Source organism: Peromyscus leucopus, unplaced genomic scaffold, assembly GCF_004664715.2.
Source record: "Peromyscus leucopus breed LL Stock unplaced genomic scaffold, UCI_PerLeu_2.1 scaffold_772, whole genome shotgun sequence".
In the NCBI taxonomy this organism is placed as follows: Eukaryota; Metazoa; Chordata; class Mammalia; order Rodentia; family Cricetidae; genus Peromyscus; species Peromyscus leucopus.
Genome location: NW_023505698.1, coordinates 87,688 through 104,608, shown reverse-complemented (window position 1 = coordinate 104,608; position 16,921 = coordinate 87,688).

Genomic DNA, 16,921 nt, shown 5'->3' with positions numbered 1-16,921 from the left:
TTTTTTAAATGGGATGATTGACTTTTTTCTGAGAATACATTGTTGGCATATATGAAAGTTACTCATTACTTTACATATTTATTTGTATCCAGCAGCACTACCACAGAGATGTTTTCATTCCCATTTTATAGGATTTCTTTACTACAGTAAGGAAATGGAGCCAACATACTTGCCCAATAACAGAAGAACATATATGTTAGTCTGTTATGTATAAAAATGGGATGCTATTCATCTCTAAAGAAAAAGAAAAGTAAAAATAAATTAAAATTGGGAGAGAATAGATGGGTTTATAATGCATACTCTTAAGGGAAGTCACACAATATTAGAAAGGAAATACCGCATGTTCTCACTCATATGTGAATCCTAGCCTATGCTATATACATGTGTAAATATAGGCAATGTCCATGTATGTTCAGCATAATCTCTAGAGTGGAGATTGAAAATGGGCAAATATTGGGTAATATGAAAGGATGGAGTGCAGATAAATGATCTGTGTGTTACAAACGAGGATACAAGTCTAACTTTTTTCCAGTTTTAACTCTTTCATGTATTTTTCACTTTCTGTAGTGAATAAGTATATAAAAATATAAAGGATAATGGAAGCAGAACATCCAGCATGAAGCTCCACAGCTTCAAAATGGCTCTTCTAACTGTAGAAGTTCACTGAGATGTACAGCCTTTGAGCTCTGCTAATCTTGCTGTGTACAGCTTTTAATCTGAAAGCTATTTACAAGAAAGTTTTAATTTAAAAGTGCACTTTTAGCTGTCGAGTATGTTATGAAAATCCAATTAAATGAAATCAAAACATTGAAAAGTAAACTTTAAAACAACACTCTTAAGGCATATGGGGTGGGGACTTCTGATGCTCATGCATCCCAGGGAAGTAAAGGGACCCTCACTGTGGTGACAGCAGGAGACAGACGGGATGATGCATCTAGAACAGATGTTGACTTTCCAGGCAGGCTATCCAGAAGAGACTGCACACCTGTGAATATTTGCCTTTTCTGTAAACAACTTTTTGCATGGCTACTTACTTAGTCTGAATACATGATTTTAAACGACTTCAGACCTCAGAAGTTGGCTTTTTATCCATTCATGATGCTTCATATTATTAATAATAATGTAAGTACAAACTGTGCAGCTGTTTTAGCACATATGGGTTCATCATGCATGTAGTCGTCTCTCTGCAGCAACATAAATATTTCCTCATGTGTAACATCAACAAGTGATGCCTAGAAAACTTGGTCCTCCCTAGGAACTCACATTCCATAATTGGTAACTTGTGAGAAAGAGTTCAGGAATTGTTTTATTCTTCACACCACTGCTCATGGGTCCCTGTACATGTCTCCTCTGACATCTGAAATAAAAGTCAAAAGAATACAGCTAAGATAGAGCCCAGGAGAGAGCTTTTATCTCTGGGATCCTATGACCCCCAGCAGGAGAGTGGGGACTTTTGCACCAGCAGGAGCATTGGGAAGCTAAGAGAGGATGTTTCATCCATGACCTCCTCCAAGTTTTGAAGCAAGGGAACAAAGATTCCAGTTGATGAGCATTGGCCTGATCTGGTCCTTCTTCCTTAGAGATGTCAATCAGGCTACAGTTTTGCTTTTGCTATATTTACTCCTACAAACACTTTTGAAGGTCTTTTACTATTACAGTTTCTGTTAAGTTTTCTTCAATTATTAGCAGCATAAGTTTTAACTACCAATACAATGGCTATAGCTATTGTTTGAAGACTACTGCAGCATAATTGTGTAGAAATTCTTTCTTCTTAGCTCTCTTTTAAAATTATTTGAATAACAATTCCAGGTTTGTACAAACCTAACACGTAAGCAGTGATATTTATAAAGAGATGGTATACCATTTAATAATCATGAACATGATGAAATATTGCTAGTGTGTGTCCTCAAATGAGAGATATACAGTTCAGAAAGTTTAGGTAACTTGTTCAAGATCACTCAAATAAAATATATGTTTTTAAAACAAAACTACCTATAATACTATGTTGCATTATTTCATAAAGATAATATATTTGAAATAATGCAGTTTTCCTGAGATTGATCTCATAATCTGTTTCCCTATTCAGGCACTTATCCATTCCCTGAAATGAGATTTGAAAAAAAAAAAAAAAAAAAGAAAGAAAAGAAAATGTAAGTACCTCTCTCTGGCTTTCCTTTTGAAATCCTAAAGTCTTACGTAAGACAAGGTAAGGGAGAAATGTAAGAAGTGGAAGTTTGCCTCTCCCACCCTCTAATGCATTCCTTCTTCAAAGTGAAAGACTTAATAGCTACAGAGAGGAAAAGCAGAAGATGTGGGCACACACAACTCTTGCTAGAACCTGGGGAGGGTCCCTGTCTGTTGCTTCTCAGGTAGAGGCCAGGGTATCAACAGTGGTTTGTACTGATTGGATGACACCAATAACCAACCAACTAAAGAAACAAACAACAAACAAACAAATAAAGCAGGCCTGTCAGTTTCAGACAGTCCCACAGTTACTTCTGTATTGGTCATTTTGTCCATCGAGTTAGATATGAACCTACTGTGGTACTAAAGTCAGCCTTGCTAGTAGGGTCCAGGTCATTGTGACTAGCTTGTTTGTCTTTCTGTCATTTTCATGAGATGACTGAGTCCTGAGCTGGATGGAGAATGACACAGACATATGCAAAGATAGGTTTAGACTTTTCACAGGATTAGTAAAATCAGTTTTACATTAGTGAGTGATTGCTTCGAACTCGTAAAATGTGTACGTAAGTGTGAAATTTTCATTGGAAAAACACTATAAAAGGGCACTTCCAATATCAAATTGAAGATAAATTAAAATGCTTATTTTTATTAATCTCTGAATAATAGTTATAATGCAAAGCAATACAACTATGCAAGAATGACTGTAAATGTAATCCTAACCCAACCATAACAGAGACTCTGTGAAACTGGAATTGCCTTGCATGTCTTCTGGAAGCCTAAAATTAGCAATCAATTTATTAAATGTTCAGTAGTATCTTCTAAAGATGATCATTTTTTTTTATGATCTAACATCTGTGACCCTCCATTATGTATATGTAGAAATGACATTGAAAAGAGCAGAATGTGGCTACCGGTGCCTGTTACACAAGCACAGATGAAGAACAATGATGAATTTGGGCATGAACACTTTGATATGACGTAACAGATCACCACACCATGAGAAACCAGTCCATATTGGGATGAGAGGATTGGCTTCACAATGACATCATTCATCTCACCGTTTAATTACTTCTCATGTCTAGAATTTTCATTTCTACCTCTCTATATCAAAGTCATATGGTGAGTAGTCATGAAACTTGGTGAGAGAGAATAAAAAGGAACTTTATTAACACAGCTTCATCATTATAGTATTTTATTCCAGAAATCATCTAAATTCATGTTCTCCCCATGAACGGCAGGGAAAATAAAACCATTCCTAAATAAGACTAATTGTTATAACTTATTCAAACCCAAATATAGATAGCATTTGATTTTCATTGGATGCTATTTACTTATTTAATTGCTTATTAAATGTTTATGCGTACTTTAATGTATTTTTTCTTATAAATCATTTATCAGTGCAATTTCTGAAAGAGAAATAAGCTAACAGGTAATAAGATACCCTGTACCTCTACTCAGCACCTTCTCAGTCAGTGGTTTCTTCATTACACTTTAGCAACCTTGTGTAAGGAATAACTCTGTTATGTAGAATATAGCACATGCCCTTCATTTTCCCAGTTGATAATGATGCCATAGAATATATTCCAAGTGTGAATTTAAACAAGATATAAAAATAACTATTTCTACTACAGACATCTGAGAGGAAAACAGTTTAGCTATATATTACTTCAGTTCATTTGCCAAGAGTATATTAAAAATGTCAGCTATGATACCTGTAAGTAAAGCTTTAAGGCTCATATTGACAAACTGACATCAGTTAAGAATAAGTGATTAAGCCGAGCATGGTGATACACATCACTAATCTCAGCACTCAGGGGGTAGAGGCAGGTTGATCTCTGATTTTGAGGCCTAAATTTTTGGTCTAAATTGTGGTCTAAATTGTGAGCATGTGCATTCATATTAAAAGGTAAATTTCTAAGGAACAGAAACACTGTTGGATTACATAACTGATGGTTTGAATAGGAATGGCCCTGAATGTTTGATTCTTGGTTGGTGGACCATTTAGGAAAGACAAGATTAGGATGTGTTTTTGGAGATGTGCCAGTCCTTTTTGGAGGAGAGGTGGGTTTGAGGCTCCAAAGCTTACTCCAGGCCAGGTCTTGTTTTCTTTATCTTCCTCCTGCCTTCAGATCAGGATGTAAATTCTCAGGTACTGCTTCAGTGCCATGCCTGCCTGCCACTACACTCCTTGCAAAGATGAAAATGTACTCACCCTCTGAAACTGTAAGGAAGCCTCCAATGAAATGCTTTTTAAAAATAAGTTACCTTGGTCATGTTGTCTCTTCACAGCAATAAAATACTAAGCAACATACAATGATTTTTATTCACTTCAAAATTTTTTGTTGATGAGTAATTTTGGATCACCTGCAATTTTTTAACCTTTAAAACATACAAACTTAATATGGTGGCAGCATCATAAGAATAGTTCATGTCAATAGATTACCATGGCCTCTGCATGCCCACATTCAATAGTTCCAAGATTATTATTCCATTGATATAGATATGTCCTAACTTATTACCTTCCTTGGGAGCACGAGGCCAGAGGTGGAAGGAACCACTAGCTCAGAGTCTCTATGGGAGGCCCTGGATAGAATCACATTAAAGTAGAAGAGGCTCATTTTGGGTCCTGGTTTCAGTGATTTACATTTCTGGTTAGTTGACATCCTTGCTTTGAGTCTGAGGTAAGGACCCCCATTATGAGTGGTTAGTCAATGATGGCAGTTGAGAGGAGGGGAAGCAAAGTGGGGGTCAGGACATGGAGAGAGAGAGGACCTACAGATGGAACTAGAGAAGGCTAGGAGATGGGGAGAGATGGGGTAGATGGATGGGGTAAGAGGGATTGGGGATATAGAGGGGAAGCAAAGTGGGGGTCAGGACATGGAGAGAGAGAGGACCTACAGATGGAACTAGAGAAGGCTAGGAGATGGGGAGAGATGGGGTAAGAGGGATTGGGGATATAGGGACACAGGGGGTGGGGAGATAAAAATAGAGGAGGTAGATGAGTAACATAGTTTGGGAGATTGCTGTGGGATGTCCTGTATGTTGTGAATATATGGTGCTATGGTTGATTGATAAATAGAACACTGATTGGCCAGTAGCCAGGCAGGAAGTATAGGATAGGTGGGAGCAGCATGTATAAATAGCAGGCAAAGCCATGGAACACATGGTGACATAGAGATTAACAGAAATGGGCTGAGCTTAAGTATAAGAGCTAGACAATGGTAGGCCTGAGCTAATGGCCGAGAGGTTTAAATAATATAAGCCTCTGTGTGTTTATTTTATAAGTGGGCTATGGGACTGCTGGGGCTTGGCAGGACCCTGAGAGAAACCCTCTAGCTACAAATGGTGCCCAATGGGTTAGCAAGAGTTTCCACCTAAAACCTGAGAAAGCTGGGCGGTGGTGGCACATGCCTTTAATCCCAGCACCCAGGAGGCAGAGACAGGTGGATCTCTGTGAGTTGGAGACTAGCCTGAGCTACAGAGTGAGTTCCAGGAAAGGCACAAAACTACACAGAGAAACCCTGTCTCAAAAAAAACAAAACAAAAAAAAAAAAAAGAAAGAAAGAAAGAAAGAAAGAAAGAAAGAAAGAAAGAAAGAAAGAAAGAAAGAAAAGAAGATTCTAAAACGGAGCTAAAAACAGCTTCCTAGTTGTCTCTCTCAAATTAGTGGCAACCTGCAGATTTGAGCTACTATGGCGGGTTCATGGCATGAGAGCTTGACTGGCACTATGGCAGGAAGGAGACTTTTCCAAGCCTCACATTACGCGGCTGCTGTGTGGTAGATTTAGCATTTGCGAGGGAGAGAGAGAGAGAGAGAGAGAGAGAGAGAGAGAGAGAGAGAGAGAGAGAGAGATATTGAAGGGTTTCTGGGCTACACGTGGCTTGGATAGAAGAAGATACCCCCTATGGCTCCCTGTGCCAGCAGTGAATTATCTCCACCATGTTGAAAAACTAAATTGGGCAGAGCTAACAGCCAAGACTTCTGCTTTAGTACTAACCATTGCGGTTTAAAACAATAGTTACACAATAAGGCACATTCAGATGGAACAAGACTTTAAATGGTTTATAATATGTATAAAAATGTACATAGGCTTGAAAGAGAGAGAAAAAGGAATATATGCAATTATATAAACAGATAGTTTGAAAAATAAAGTCTTTAAAGAGACAATAAAGGTAGTATAAAAAATAAGCCACATAAAGATGGATATGACACAGAGAATCTGGACTGTGTTGTCTTTGGGATTTTTAACTGCAGAAAAATTTGATCAGAAAAGCTGTTGAGTTATGCCAATATGTATATTTTAAAGATACCTTGACTTCAAAATTTGGATCTAAGGATATGTTACTTTGGAAAGGAGAATCTGCTTTTGTTTCCACAGAAAGCCAGAGGCTATGGATTTGTTCCAGATTAAGATACATCAGGTTTGAATAGCCAAGACCCCCTGAAAGGTCTCCAATGACACCATGGTCCAGATGATCCAACATCCAGAATGGTTTCAAAGCAACTGGCTCAGACAATACAGCCTCATTAACTATTCCATAATCCTAAAATTTTCTTTGTGTACCCATAAGATACAGTGCTCCCCATCCAGCAGGAAGTAGTAAGAAAAGCTACGCCCAAATTCCCAAATATACCAAGCTGGCTTTGGAGATGGAATTGGCTCACTCCTTCTCTAAACCCAAACATATTGCTAACAACAACAACAACAAAAAAAAAAAAGGTTGAGAGATTCTTTTATCCCATATCAGAGGAGCCCTCTGGTGTGGGACAGAGAAAAACCAATATTTTTATTTAAATCGGGTTGATTATAAATGTGATCTCTTTCTAAAGAAGAAAAGGGGATATGATTAACATAATAGGATGAAAGGGCAGATTAATGAACCTACTTTTAAAGAGCAAGAACTTGTTTGAAATGTTTTACATTGGTATAGATTTTAGTTTATTGATACAAATTTAAAGTTAATTTTGTTATATTGTGTGTATATTTCTATTCTTGTTTAAGGTATTGTGTTTGTACAGCACATTTAAATTTGTGATGGATAATTAAGCAATAGATTAATAATTAGTCATCTACAATAATCATACTTGTAGCCATGTTAGTTAAGTTTTCTAGGTATACATAGATATATTTCAAATAGACAGGTAATCCTAAAACACTTCAAAGACCTACAGAATATGGCATTTAAAATATTTTTAAAAATTTAGACTTTCTGGACAGTGAGACATATCTGCACCTGTCAGCACCAATTTACTTCAGAGAGGAGAATGGGCATCAAAGATACTCCATATGGAGTTTATCTTCACCTTGGCAAAAATAGCCATTCAGGCAAGAAACTGTCCTTGCCTGGACTGTTTGATCAACTGGACATGCAAGACCTATAGGAAGGTGATCACCCAACTTTGCTTGGAAAAATAGTCCTTCAGGTTGCTGTTTCACAGAGGAAACTGCCAGACATTCTACAGGACACAGGGAAAAGTGACTGAGAGACTCTAGACCTGTGGCCTGAAGACAGATGCCCCACTCTACAAAAGAACTTTGGATGACTGTCCAGGCTGCTAGCTATCTCTGTCTACTCTCTCAAGACTCTCAAAAGTTGCTTGCATCCTTCTCCCATTTCTCAGGCAATACTATATCCTTCTGAGGTCTTTGAAGTAGTTGAAGACTAGATAGTTATCATTTCCTTAGTTATGATAAAGGATAAGTTAGATATGAAACCTTAGACTAACAAATATAGGATAGATAGGATATCTTTTTTAATTTTGCCAAATACAAATAGACTAGATATTTTAACTGTAATTTTTGCTTGATAATTGTTCTGTTATATGCAATTTTACTATGTTAAAGTTAACATCTTCCTTTAAAAAAAAAACAGAAAAGGGGAAGTGTTGTGGGATGTCCTGTATGTTGTGAATATATGTTGCTATGATTGATTGATAAATAAAACACTGATTGACCAGTAGCCAGGAGGGAAGTATAGGATAGGTGGGAAAAACAGAGGAGAGGCTGGGAAGTGGAAGCTGGAGGAGATGCCAGCCTGCCATCCAGGGAGCAGCTTGTAAAGACAGCAGGTAAAGCCTTGGAACATGTGGTGACATACAGATTAACAGAAATGGGCTGAGTTTAAGTGTAAGAGCTAGACAATGGTAGGCCTGAACTAATGGCCAAGCAGTTTAAATAACATAAGCCTCTGTGTGTTTATTTTATAAGTGGGCTATAGGACTGCCAAGGTTTGGCGGGATTCTCTCTAGCTACAGGGAAATGGAGATAGGAACTGCAGAAATACACTGAATTTTATAGGAATGTATAATTTTATAAGAATTCATCCAGAGTTGAAGGAGGCCACATTGATAATAATAAGAACATTACTGGAGTTATGATGCAGTTACAAGGTTTTTAATATTTAATCACAATTCAAGCTTTTTTTTTTCTTTTTTTTCTTTTTTCTTTTTTGTTTTTCAAGACAGGGTTTCTCTGTGTAGCTTTGCGCCTTTCCTGGGACTCACTTGGTAGCCCAGGCTGGCCTCGAACTCACAGAGATCCACCTGGCTCTGCTTCCCAAGTGCTGGGATTAAAGGCGTGCGCCACCACCGCCCAGCTCACAATTCAAGCTTTGAGCAGAGTAGAAAAGTTAGCCATTAGTGTCATTGGGGACAAAGCAGGAGAAGATGCTTGCATGATGAAGTGAAGATGACGAAATGGAGATGTGTGCATGAGATTGAGACACCTGTCCAGTGGTATGCTTGATGCAGCAGGGACAGAGAAAAGTATTAAGGATGGTGCTTGGGAATTCTTATTTGGAGCCTCTTAAATACAGTGACACTTACTGAAAAGATTGAAAAGATAATAGGCATACTAATTATAGCTGACTTTAACCCACCTCCTGTAATTAAACTTAGACCAATTATACAACATATCAACCTTGAACTTTGATGATAGAAGATGTACCATTTTAATAAACTCAAGTAATGTGTAAAACCTGCTGCACTTTATAGCACACTAAATCCAATTAGAGTCCTCCCAAATAAGTAACAGAAATAGTGAGTACATTCTCATCAAAATAATCTTGAAAACTACAAAAAACACTGAGAAGACCCAGCTATTTTAAAATGTTATAAAAATGATAGTGCACATTAACATATGAGTAAAAACAATGTACAAAATGGAATATCAAAATTTCTCCAAATTAATTGTAAATAAATAAAACATTACATAATCAAGCTAAAATATTTTTAAACAAGTATATTCATTAAATAATGCAAGCAAAATGAAAGCTCATTTCAAAAATTGTAGTAAAAATAATGATCCAAACTAATGTATTCAGCAGCAAAATATCTGGAAATAGTTTAATGGCAAATAGCTATAAATTGATCCCAAGAGCAAATTAACTACTGTACATCATGAAATGCAAGTTCCAAGAGTACTGAGATTTGAAGATAGTGATTAATTAAAGCCTTCATTTTCCGTACAGATGCAGAAAAGATGCTTAATGATATAGAGTGAGTAATGATACTTCACAAAATTAAAAATTCTTAATTAAACTTCAAGGCCAAATAATAAACATGAACTTACAGATACTTATTTAGCACGAAAGCTACTTGATAATAAGAGATGAACCTTTGTCAGAGGCAGAACTTCATTGAAATGAAAAACATTAAAGTGCTTTACTCCCAGATCAGGAGGGAGATAATTCTGCTGCTGTGTTGAAACTGCTCTAGTGCCAAAATACCTAGACCAGATAACAAATTACACACACACACACACACACACACACACAGTAACAAAAGTGATAAACTCCATTAACAAGGTATCTTATGAGTTCTTTGAAAACCTATCAAATCGAAGCATCAGTTAATCTCCATGCCTGTGGTGTTGCACACAGGTCATCCCAGAACTCTGAGATTTGTAACAGGAGGATCATGAATCCAAAGCCAGTCTGAGGAACAAAGGGTTATTCTGTCTCAAAAACACCAAAAATTTAGTATTCACAACAAAATCATTAGGTAATATAAAAAGACAAAGTTAACATGAAAGTAAATATTTTTTACATATAAACAAACAAACAAAACCCAGAAGAAATAATGGAAGACACATTTCAATTGACAATGCAAAAGAAAATATAACACATATAGATAATTGACAAGACAGCCTCAAAACACATATGAAAATCACACTGAACATCTAGTGTAGCTGTTTTGTTTTTTTGTTGGGGGCATTGTTTTTTTTACTCCTTGGGGGTCTGCCATCCAGGTCCCAAATAAATACACAGAGACTTATTCTTACTTACGAATACCAGGCCTTAGCTTGGCTTATTTCTAGCCAGCTTTTCTAACTTAAATTATCCTGTTTCTCTTTAACCACATTTTGCCTCTGTGCTTTTTGCTTTTCTTTATTACACATATATATGTGTATATATATCACATTTATCTTTCCTTCTTACTCTGTGACTGGCTGTGTGGCTGACCCTTGACATCCTCCTCTCCTTTTCCTTTTCTTTTTCCCTCTTCTCTCTTCTTTTGAGCCTAGATTTCACCTCCTATTTATTCTCTCTGCCTGGCAACCCCGCCTGTTTCTCTCTCCTGACTAGCTATTGACCATGCAGCTCTTTATTAGACCAATCAGGTGTTTTAGGCAGGCAAAGTAACACAGCTTTACATAGTTAAATGAATGCAACACACCTTTGCACCATTAAACAAATATTGCACAGCATAAACAAATATAATATATCTTAAACTAGTATCCCACAATAATCCAGACATCCTCAAATTAAATATATATATATTTAAATCTATTATTAAATATAAATATATATATGTTATAAAAACTTTGAAATTGGATCAAGTCCATGGACAGAAAAATACACTATGCAAACTCAGCCTTTACAATGAGATTTAGCTGTCTTACAATTAAACCAATCACAATAAAACACTAATAGAAGTTTCATAAGCTAATCCATATAATCTACCCCTTAGTTGCCATGAAAACCCAGGAAAGAATTTTAACATATAAAGATTGTTAACATATAAAGTTTCCTATATTTAGAAGCAACACTGCTATTTTAACATAAATGAGTAGAAAAACAGTGTTACAGAAATTCCAAAAGTAGAAGAGATTGATCTGAATATGTATATTTTGTATGAAATGACCTTATATTTGCTCTTTGTTGCTTAAAGTGTACGTAAAGAGTTACAGGAGGCAAAACAAATAAAGTTTGTAATTCCATCTTCTAGGGAGACTGAGGCAGGAGCATTTCATGTTCAAGGACAGTGGACTCAACACTAGACTGTGCAACTAAGAAAGAACTCATCCCCTAATAAAACATAAGAGAGTAAAAGAGAGGTGAACACATCTCAGTGGTTGGTGCTTGTCTGACATGTGTGAGGACCTGAGTTCAGTCTCCAGCACTGGGAAAAAGAGGCCAAAGTGAGAGCAAAATAATTTAATAAATAAAAAGGCCCCAGAAGTCTTAAATACACCATTAATATATAACTACATATAAAACTAAACAAATACATAATTAACTATCATTTTCTACCCATAGATAACTTTCTAAAATAAAAATCACAACTGAGGTAACATTTCATAGTCTGTGTTCCTTTTTTCCAGCATCTCTTCTGTCAGTGACAACCCTTCCCCTCCCCTTGACAATCATTTCAGTTAAGAGTCTCAGCAGTTTCTGAAGCCTCCCTTTCTTCATCTGCTCAAGGGTCCGTTTTGAAATGGAAAGAAGAAAGGAGAAGATGACGGAAGGAACCAAGGCCTGCAGACAGCACGTTGCATTTTTCCTGTTGATGGATTGCTGACAGGAGATGTGAGTGGAGATGCCCCCTCCTGTGAGTCTGGAGAAAAGCACCAAAGTCTTCAAAACTAAGATTTGTGCAACATAGCTGTTTATCCTAATAGAAAAGTAATATTGTTAATTTTTTACCTATTAGTGACCCTCAATTAAATGCTAGACAAAATTAATCCCATTAAGGTAGAATTCTCTCACCTCTTTGCATCCCTAGAGTAACTTAAATAACTCTCCAAATGTAAACTTCATATCTTACCTGACTACATCAGGGACATGAGCGGTCTCCATGCTTCTGGAACACTGCAAATCACAAGCACACTATGAGGAATGTAACATGAGGTTAAATAAACAGACTCTAGATTTCCTATCCATATAATTAAGAGACACTCATTTTTATCTAACATCCACAAAGTTTAAAGGATAGTTTCAATTTATCAACCTTCCACGATGTTTTCACATTGTTCTAAATGCTTTCATTAAATGGTTCATCTTTAACACCTGGAGAGTAAATCCCCATATGATTGGAATTCCCTCCACATGGTCACAGAGACAAGAGGATGAGATGGTTCATGGTCATTTGTTTTGTGGATGTATAATTACTTGTCTTGGTGCTGTAACAAAACACTTGCCAAGGAATCCTAAGGGGAAGAAGTGTTCGAATTAGCTGAAAATATGAATACAATATGAATATAAATACAGAGACAAACTAAATGACATGGCGGATGATAATCCTGTGAATATTTGCCTCAGGTGAAGTTTTACTTATGTAAATACAGTTAAGTGTAATATAACAGATATCTTCTGTATAGGGCATTCCTGTCTCTACAGGAAATTCTGTCTGCTATCTGCTGCAACACAGTCAAGAATAACATCATAAAGGATAGAAGGGAAAGTGGAACAGGAAAGATTAAATGTTTGGGGGAATGAGAAGAGCATGGTAGAGGAAGGAACATAGGGAGGAATAATTAATACTAAAGGTCTTTGAAAGTGTCATATGGAAACCTACTACCATTGATGATGATGTTAGCTTCAGACTTGCTAGAGAGGATCTTCAGGAAGATGAGGTGTATTTCATTTGTACCTATATTGTTAAGGTACCTAAATTTGAAAGGACATGGATATTATCATGTGCTTTTTTTCCCGTATTGAGTTGATCCTGTGATTTTCATTCCACCTTAAGGACATGATGTATCTCTTACTGATTTGCAGATGGTGAAGGATTTTACAACTCAATGATTAGTCCCACTTGATGACAGTGCACAATGACTTTAATGAGGTCCTGGATACTGTTGCTGCTATTACACTCAGAGGGTTCACCTAGGATACTGATTGCCTGTGATTTTCTTTTCTTGCAACACCTTTGCCTCATTTGGTTAAGTGTAATTATGCCTTAAGAAAATTTAAAATGATCTTAATTTTTTGAGATTTTAGAAGAAATTGAAAGAGATTTGCACTAGTTGTTTTAAAAGCACTTGGTACAATGAAACAGTGATATCATTATATCCTGGTCTTTTCTTCATTGTATCTGTCATAGTCAGCCTCTGCTTGCTATAATGAAATTCTTGGAATAATTAACTTATAAAGAAACACAGTTTATCTTTTTGTTTCTTATAAAGAAACAAACTTATTTTTGGCAGTCCTAGTCCAGTATTAATTACCACCAAGTTTAGGGACTATGGGATGTACAGCACATTTTGGCAGGGTTACGTGGTAGGAAAAATTGTTCATTTCATAAGCCAGGAAGATGAGTGAGAGACTGGGGTCCCACAAGAGGCTTTGAAGCAGATCTGAGCCTTCATGATCTAAGGTTCTGCACTGGGATCTCAGTTCCTCAAGCCCCATTGCTCCTCCTAAGAGCATCACCATGGTGACAAAGCCTGTGACACCTGTGCCCTTTGGACATCCCACCTCCAATCTGTAAGAAGATAATTAATCAGTGATTGCATCAATTCACTATTTATATATTTGGATGTTCTGTTTCTCTATTTATGAATATTGAAAGATTATTATTTCCTTCCAGGCTTTCCAGTTTGACTTTTTCTAAGTGTTAATAATCATCTCTCTTGAACCTTTACATTTCTGTGGTATCATTTGTCTTCATTTATATTTTTATTTGACTTTTCCTTTCTTTTTTATTTCCTAAAATATTTTCAACTTTGTTTGTATTTTCAAAACACAGCTCTTAGTTTTATTAATATCTTCAACTGTTCTCCATGAGCCTATTTTATTTATTTCTGTTTTGATCTATATTATATTTTTGCTTTAAAGAATATTTTGCATGCTGTATGCAAATACATCTCCATTCAACCTTGGTGACAATTTAAATGGGTTTCATTTCCCATCATTCCTTTTCTGCCTATATAGAGCCTTAACATCTGTCTCTTGAATGTAGCATATCATTGGATCTTATATTTTTATTCATTTAATTATTCTATATCTTCTTATTTGATAATTCATTGTCATTTAATGTAATTATCTAGGGGCTGAAGAGATGGCTTAGCAATAAAGATCTCTCACCCTGGTTTGATTCTCAGTGCCCACTGGGTCACTCACAACCATCTGTAACCCTAGATACAAAGAATAGAGTGCCCTCTTCTGGCCTCTATAGGCACTGTACACATGTGGTACACAGACATACATGCAGACAAGAAACACACACAAAATAAAAATAAATCATTAAAGCGATTATCCATAGACAAGGGTTTACTCTTGGAAACAGTCCAAGAACAAAATTGTATTAATTTATTGTGAAGTGCTGTGTAATCTGTTTCTTTATTTATTTTGTGCATCAAGGAAGTGTTCTTTGAAAAGAGTCTCCAGCTCTTTCATGCATCATCATCTTATCCATTAGAATTTGAAGCAATTTGTACTGCTGGGTACAGACTGCTGCCTTCTGTGCTGCCCACTGTTTCAGACCCTTTCTCAGTTCTTCTTGTTCCTGCCATTTTCTTACACAAGGTTTGAAGGTTTGGAGAAAGGCAAGCTGTGGCTTGGTTCTGATTGCCTTTGATGCATCTAGCACAGGTTATTCCTTACAGTGATCATGAGAATTTAGTGAAACATTTTATAATGTTCAATTTTAAATTCAAGATCCAAGCTGCAAATTTAACTTTTCTTCTGATAGTCTCCTTCATGGTTTGTTACTGCCACCACAGTTTGAAACTGAGATTAAAAGTCTGTTGAATTGTCTTGGTAGTAGTTATTTTCAATATTTTTGTTTTTCAGCTTTTTAAATAGACTAGCAAATTATTTATGCAGCACCATTACAATATTTCAATATTCTGAATTGGATAACATTCTTACTTTTACAATAAATTCCACTTTCATATGATTTTTGGGTTGCTAGTTGATATTCTTTCATCACTTGAAGGACTTTCTGTTCTATTTCTTATGAGGTGAAACACCTCCTTTCTTCTCTGGGAAAACCTTGCTCTCCCCTGATCTTTCAGAGAGAACTTGCTTACATATGATACCCTTGATAGAAGTTTGTAGATGTAACCAACCATCTTATTAAATAAGGAACACAGAACCAATGCAAAGAAGATAGCCAAGAGGTCAGAGCTAAGAGCTAAAACCTTACCCTTCCTCCTGCGGTGGTCCTACCTCTCCGAACCAGAGCTACTTCCTGTGTTAAAGTCTTTAAATAGAGTTTCTGTTCTGCCTTCTCATTGGTTGTAAACCCAACCACATGACCGCCTCGTCATGACCTGTCTGTATAGACCTCCAGGTTTTCTATGGTTGGTATTGAGATTAAAGGCATGTGTATCCAATACTGGCTGTATCCCTGAACACACAGGGAGTTGTTCTTACCTAGCTTACCTAGCTCTGCCTACCAAGTGCTGGGATTACAAGCGCATGCCACCACTGCCCAGCTTTCCTATGGCTTGCTAATAGCCCTGACCCCCAGGCAACTTTATTTATTAACATACAAATAACATTTTAATACAAATAAAATATCACCATAGAAGTTGCTTGTTCTCAATATTTTGAGAATTCCTAAGGAGATGACAAATATACTAAAAAAAATATGCATATGGAAAACAAAGACAACAAAGCATTATAACCAAGCAAGTTATTATAAATCATGGATTTGGCTTATGGTCTCAGAAGGTTAGAGTCTGTGATGGCAGAGCAAAGGCATGACAGCAGAAACATCTGAAAACTTACATCTTGTGACAAAAATCACAAGACAGACAGACAGATATACACATACACACACAGAGAGAAACTTTGTTCTAAGGCTCTTACCTCAACATTTTTTAGAATCTACAGAGAGTTTTTACTATCAAGGTCCTATACCCTTTCACATTTACTTATGTCCTATTCCTGGGGCAGGAGATCAGAGAGGAAGCTGGACCTCCACATGTCAGGCTCTCAATGCACGGAGGAGGAAGATACTAGCAATTCTTGGTTCAATTTTCCTATCCCTTACTCTTGACACACTTTTGAACTCCTCTGGTCTTAAGTCCCAGTACATGGCAGCCTTTGACTCTCTGAACTTTATTTTTATTAATTTAAATTTTTTCTTTATCTTTCTTTTTATTGAAAATAGATTTTATTTTCTCACACAATATGTCCTAATCATAGTTTTCCCTCTCTCCATTCTTCCCATTTCTTCTCTACCTCCCCTCCTATCTGGATCCACCTCTTGTCTCTTATTAGAAAACCAACAGGCATCCAAGGGATAATAATAAAATAAAGTATAATAAGATTAAACAAAAACTGACACATTTGAATAGAAAAAACACAAAAAACAAACAGAAGGAAGAGAGTTCAAGTAAAGGCACAAGAACCAGATGCAGATGTAGATACCCACTTGTTCTCAAACTCAGGAATAACACAAAATACAAAACGGAAGCTGTATGCACCAAGGTCCTGTGGGGAAAAAGAGAGAAAAAAGATTTATAATTAAAATGAAGTAAAATAAAAATATGAAGATAGAATT